General features: G+C 36.9%; 1 pseudogene; it reads left to right on the forward strand.

The window, feature by feature from the left end:
* Positions 1-1686: 1686 nt before the first annotated feature.
* Positions 1687-2884, forward strand: LOC127222117 (nucleoporin Nup43-like; annotated as a pseudogene).
* Positions 2885-7191: the final 4307 nt, after the last annotated feature.

The raw sequence follows: 7191 nt of genomic DNA on the forward strand, positions 1-7191 counted from the left end.
AGCAGGCCTGATATTCAATCAGAAAGTGGTTGATTATCTCCATAAATATCATGCCAGGATGGTACCAGTAGGCACATTTTGCCATCAAGCTAGTATTATATCATTCATAGTCCATTGCTGAGTATCAACATCAATGTTTTCTCCTCCACCAGAATGTATATCATATTTTGATATTGTGTTACCTAGCAAGCACGGAGAAAATTTCCTGGCCAGTTTAAGGTTAATTTCCCTGTTTTGTAATCCAAGTGAGTGTTTTCTTTAGCATTAGGATATCACTATTTAGTTATAATGGCAACAATGCTTTTGTTTTCGATGTGTCTATGGCCAATAACTCATATGTAAGAATCTCACACTGAGCTCTTCATTAAAATATTAATTATCTTTTTTGAGTCACACTTGAAGAGTATTTATGATCAAGCTCAAAATTATATATATATATATACATATATGTATGTATGTATGTGTGTATTTACTCTCCAAACAGCAGAATTCCAAAAAACCTTCTTCATATATCCTAAATTTTAGCCAACTCATTATCTAACTTCTTCCCTCCTAACCCACACACTCTACTCAGAGCTTTACTCCCAGAAATATTTTCCAGATATACATCTAACATAGGAATAATGTCTAGTATTTACAAAGAGCTAAAAAAGGTGAACTTCAGGAAAACAAAGAACTCAATTAAAAATCAGCTATGAAGTTAACAAAATAACAACAAAAAACAGGTTTCAAAGTATGAAAGGGAAAAGTTGGTAAAACCTGTATACAAAATTTTTAACCATGAAGAAAATTCAGATTAAACCTACTTTGAGATTCCATCTCACCCCAAGCAGAATGACCACAAATAATAGTGTCCACAAACCTCTCATGCCTGTTAGTTGGGTGATAAACTAAGGCAACCACTGTGAAAAATAAATAAATTTCAATTGCCATATTATCTAACTATATCACTCCTGGTTATATCCCCAAAGGATTTATATCCTACTGCAAGGATACCTATACATGTATAGTCATAGAATTCAAAGCAGCTAAGAATCAACCAAGATGTCCATCTGTAACACATGAATGGATAAGGAAAATATGACACATGTTCAGAATGTAAATACTACTATCTGTATAGAAAAATGAAATAACAAAATTTACATGTAAATAGATGGAATTGCAAAAAGTGATACTGCATGACATCACCCTGACACAGAAACACAAATTCTCCTGCTCTCTTTCTTATGTAGCTCCCAGCTAAAGGGAATATATATATATTTGTATTTTTAGCCTGGAGTAAATGTGGAAACCAGAGCACAGAAATGGGCAACTGTGGATAGAAATACCATGAGGGAGAAGAGATAATAAAATACAGATAAAATGAAAGAGAGAGAAAAAAACACCAGGGGTAGAATGTTAGAGCTTATAGAGGGGTAGGAGGTAGGAAATGGAATATTGGAAGAAAGCTTAACCAAAATGAACAGTGAACAAAACAAACAAACAAAAAACAAAAACAAAACAAAAGAAGAAACAACTAAACGGAAACCTATAGTTTTCCAATTCAAGAAAAATTTAATTACAGAGAATAATAAATAATAGAATATATAAGTTGAGAACAATCTGTTGATTTCATTAGCCAATTAGTTGATTGGTAGCTATTTTATTATTTTTTTAAAATAATTGTGTTTGTTTCTAGATTTCGGCATGGAGGAAATTTATGCTAAGTTTGTGTCTCAGAAAATTAGCAAAACCCGCTGGCAGTCAGTGTCTTCTGGGAGCCTGCAGATCGCAGAGACCTTTGCTACGGGCTCTTGGGACAATGAGGACAACTGCGTTTCACTGTGGTCTATTGGGGATTTTGGAAAATTGGATTCTGACGGAGGATTTGAAGGAGACCATCAGTTACTGTGCGATATCAGACATCATGGTAATGTCATGGATTTGCAGTATTTTGACCAGGACAGAATTGTAGCTGCTTCATCAACAGGATGTGTAACAGTGTTCCGTCACCATCCAAATAACCAGACTCTGTCAGTCAATCAGCAATGGCCTGCAGCTCACCACCATACAGGTTCTGACAGTCCTTCCAATAGCAGTGCACCGTGTACAGGGATTGTGTGCGACTGTTACTGTTGGAGGGGATGGTCGAATAAATCTCTTCAGAGTTGATCATAAGGAGGCTATAAGACTATAGATAATGCAGACAGCAGTACACTCCATGCTGTAACCTTCGAACTCCCGAGGTTGTTACAGTGAACTCAATTGGACAGTTAAAAAAACGGATTTCAGACAACAAGGAAGTGAGCCCTGTCAGATATTATCAATGACTGGTGACTGAGTACCACTCCACTGTGTTGACAGACATCCCAACCAGCAGCATGTTGTAGCTACTGTTGGCCAGGATGGGACGTTGAGTATTTGGGATGTTAGACAAGGCACCATGACCGTATCTTTACTTAAGGCTCACGAGGCTGAAATGTGGGAGGTTCACTTCCATCCATCCAACCAGGATCATCTGTTTACTTGTTCTGAAGATGAGTCCCTCTGGCATTGGGATGCCTCCACAAATGGACCTGAAAAGTCTTCTCTCTTTCACCAAGGAGGAAGAAGCAGTACTTTCCTGTCTCATAGTATAAGTAACCAGGCCAGTGTTCACCAGTCTCTAATAAGTTCCTGGCTCAGCATAGATTCTGCCAAAGACCGCATTGAAATCACAAGCTTGCTTCCCAGCAGGACTCTGTCTGAAAACAGTTTGGATGTCTTAGGTCCCTTTCTTGTTTGTGGGATTGATGCAGAAGCCATTTACATTACCAGACAACTATTTTCATGAAAGTATGAGAACCCAAAGTTATCAATTCCATCATGTGCAAAGGTCAATCATGAGGAAGTGTCATATTTTCAAGGAACCAGTAAACTGTTATTAACGTCAGTACCCAGTTTGGCTTGTTGGCTGACTCCTCCCCTGATAATATTAGAACCTCATCAGTGATTGACTGCAAAAGATCTTCAGATTGTAGACTTCGGACGGTTCTAGTGCTGTTCAACTCATGCCTTCATTTAACTTAACAATTCTACAAAACAGAACAATGTAGAATCCAAGCAGAATTATGTGAATTAAACTATGTAGCCAGGGGCTAAAGATGGCTCAACAGTTAAGAGAACTTGCTACTCTTGCAGTGGAACCAGGTTGGATTCCCAGCACCCACATGGTGACTCTCAGCCACCCTTAACTACAGTTCCAGGGGATCTGTCATGTCTTTTGACTTCTGAAGGCACCATGGTCCACATATATGTTCAAGGAAAACACTCAAATTTTATTAAGTCTTAAAAAAACAAAAGCAAAACCCAAAAAACAGATCAACCAACTAACCAACAGAAACAGGTAAAGGTGGGTTTCTATGCATACAGGGCTGTGTGGGATTTGGTTATTTCAAAGGATGTTATCTGTTGACCTTTCCTGTTGATGTTGTCTCTGTTCAGTCTGATCCCATAGCTGTTTAATTGTAAACTGTTTGGCCGATGGCTCAAGCTTCTCATTGGCCAGCCCTCTTAATTATTAACCCATTTCTATACATTTATGTAACTCTACATGGTCTTGGCTTACCAAAGAATTCTCAGTGTCCTATCTTCCTGGTAGCTACATGGCTTCTTTTCCCAGCATTCTCCTAGATATCCTTCTGCCTGGCTAATGGCCACTCAGCATTTATTCACTGTCCAATAAGAGAAAGATTCACAGCATTCAGAGGGACATCCCCCATCACTTTCCCTTTAAAAACTAGCTTCGTCACATACGAAGATTCCCCAGCTTCTCCATGCATGGTTACATGAGCCAAATAAATGTTTGCACATCAACCCTTGTAAACAATATACATTCTAGAATGTATAACTTCTCCTAAGCTTAGCAATAGTTTTCTAACATCTAAAAAGCTACAAATATGGAAAGTGTGCCAAAGGTAATTATTCTGACTATTAAAGGTTGAAAATATTTACCAAAAAAAAAAAAAAAAACAACAACTTTGTGTTGGGGGGGGGTGGATGTTTTTCTTATCTGTATGACTGTGTGCCATGTCTTATTTCTCTAGCTTAGACTTTGAACTTTGTTTTAAATAATGGTGGTGAAAATGAATACCCTTATTTCACTCTATATTTTAGAGGAAACATTCTCACCTTTCCTTGTGCTAAGACTTGCTGTTAACCTTTGTGGGTTTTGCTTTTACTTGGGAGATTTTTTTCATACCCTGTCTTTTTGGTTGTGCTTCATTCTTGGAGTGTGAATATTTATCCTCTGCTTGAAAGTACTTAATCTGTTTGCCTTTATAGGATTAGAGCTAGAGTAAGTTTGCCTAATGATACCTCACACCTTGTGTTTCACTCAAATCTGATTTAGATGATGCTGGGGACAAATCAATTAGATAAAGAAGAAAATTATTCCCTGAAAAATAAATATGTTTTTAAAATGCTGATTTAAAGTCTTTTAATAACCAAGGATTTGAATAAATAAGACTTCAAATAGAAAATTATGTGAAAATATAAACACTAGTCTCAAAAGTTTATTTCTAAATTTTCAGTAAAAAAAATTATAGAAACTATGACTGAGATAATCTTGTTTTGATTGAAGCAAACAAACAAAATACTCCACCAAGAAAACACAGTCCTGGCTCACCTTCTGGTGCCCTGCTCAGAGCCTTTTGAGGAAGGTGTACTGCACACTGGTAACCCATCCAAGTGGACCAGCCCATAAAGACACTTCCAGTGCCCTAGTCCTATGTCCACCCACTGGAACAGGAGAGTCATTGTAGTTATGCACCTGCTTTACACCCACCAAAAGAGAACCTTGGTCCCATACCCACCAGGAGAGGGAGATATCCCACCAGTACATACTGGAAGAAGGGATAAGTAGAAGACAATATAAGAACACAGCCAATAACAGAAAGATCAATATGATACCACCAGAGTCTAGGGAATCCACACCAGCAAGACCTGAACTTCCCAACACAGATGAAGAAAAAGGGAATGACCCTAAAAACAACTTCAAGAATATGATAGAAACCCTAATAGAGGAAATGAGAAAATCCTTTAAAGATATGGAAGAAAATACAACCCAAAAATTGCAAGGAACAATTCAAACAGTGCAAGGTTTGAAAGCTGAAAAAGAGAGAATGAAAAAACAAAAAACAAACAACAACAACAAAAAAAAAAAAAAAAAAAACCAGTCTGAGGGAATGCTGGAAATAGAAAAGCTGGGTAAACAATCAGAACTGCTGATGCAAACACAACCAACAGAATACAAGAGATGGAAGAGAAAATCTCAGGCATTGAAGATACACTAGGAGAAACAGATTGACCAACCAAAGAAAAGCCTAAATCCAAAAAATCCCTAACACAAAATATTCAGGAAATATGGGACACCGTGAAAAGACCAAACCTAAGAACAATAGGTATAGAAGGCGAAGACTCAACTCACAAGCACAAAGTATATTCAACAAAATCGTAGAGGAAAATTTTGCCAACCTAAAGAAAAACATGCCAATGAAAGTACAAAAGTTTACAGAACACCAAATAGAGTGGACCACAAATGAAGTCCCCTTGCCACATAACAATCAAAACACCAAACACATAGAATAAAGAAAGAATGTTAAGAGCAGCAAAGGAAAAAGGACAGGTAACATAAAAAGGCAAATTTACTAGAATTACATCTGACTTTATGGAAGCTCTGAAGGCCAGAAGATCCTTGATAGATATTCTACCAACACTAAGAAGAGACAATGGATGTTAAACCAGACTATTATACCCAGAAAATCTTTCCATTACTAAAGGTGGAGAAACAAAGATATTAAATCACAACACCAGATTTAAACAATACATATTGCCTAATCCAGCACTACAGAAAGTTCTGGAGGGAAAACTCCAACCCAAGGAAGATAACTACACCCACAAAAACACAGGTAATAGATAATCCCAATTTACCAACAGCCTAAAGAAAAATGGGGGGAAATCCACACATAATACCACCACCACCACCAAATCCAAAACAAACAAGAATCAATAATCAATCGTCATTAATATCCCTCAATATTAACGGTATTAACTTGCCTATAAAAAGACACAGGCTAAAAGAATGGATACAAAGACAGAATCCATCCTTCAGTTGCATACAAGAAACACACCTCAACTTCAAAGACAGAAATTACCTCAGAGTTAAGGGTTGGGAAAAGGTTTTCCAATCAAGTGAACCCAAGAAAAAAGTGGGTATAGCAATCTTAATATCTAATAAATTAGACTCAAAAACTAAAATCAATCAAAAAAAGATGAAGAAGGTCATCACAGGAGAAATTCATCATGATAAAGTCTCAATTTTGAACATCTATGCCCCAAATACAAAGGCACCAACATTAGTAAAAGCAACATTACTAAAACTCAAATCGCATATAAAACCTCACACACTTATAGTGGAAGATATCAACACCACACTCTCAACACCAGACATGTCTACCAGACAGAAAAAAACTTAACAAAGAAACAATGGAACTAACAGAAGTTATGACCCAAGTGGGTTTAAGAGACATTTATAGAACATTCCATCCAAACAGAGAAGAATATACCTTCTTCTCATTGCCACATGGATCCTTCTCTAAAATCAACCACATCCTCAGCAAAATAGCAAAGATCAATGGGTACAAAAAATTGTAACAAGTCCCTGTATCTTATTAGACCACCATGCTTAGAAGTCAGTAACAACACAAATTGCAGAAATCCTACAAACTCATGGAAGTTTAACTATACACAATTGCACGATTCCCAAGACAAGGAAGAAATAAAGAAATTAGACTTCCTAAAATACAATGAAAATAAAGACACAACATACTCAAACTTATGGGACACTTTGAAAGCAGTGTTAAGAGAAAAGTTTATACAACTAAGTCTCCACATGAAGAAACTGGAGAATTGCCACACAAGAGAAGTAACAGCACAACTGAAAGCTCTACAACAAAAAGAAGCCAACCCACTCTGGGCTGAAATCAATAAAGTAGAAACTAGGAAAACAATACAAGAATCAATGTAACAGAGTTGGTTCTTCAAGAAAATCAACAATATAGACAAACCTTTATCCAAACCAAAAAGCAGAGAGAGAGAACAGGCAAATTAGCAAAATCAGAAATGAAAAGGGGGACTTAACAATGGACACTGAGGAAATTCAGAGAATCTTCA

This window comes from Phodopus roborovskii, unplaced genomic scaffold (genome assembly GCF_943737965.1).
Source record: "Phodopus roborovskii unplaced genomic scaffold, PHOROB, whole genome shotgun sequence".
NCBI classification, from domain to species: domain Eukaryota; kingdom Metazoa; phylum Chordata; class Mammalia; order Rodentia; family Cricetidae; genus Phodopus; species Phodopus roborovskii.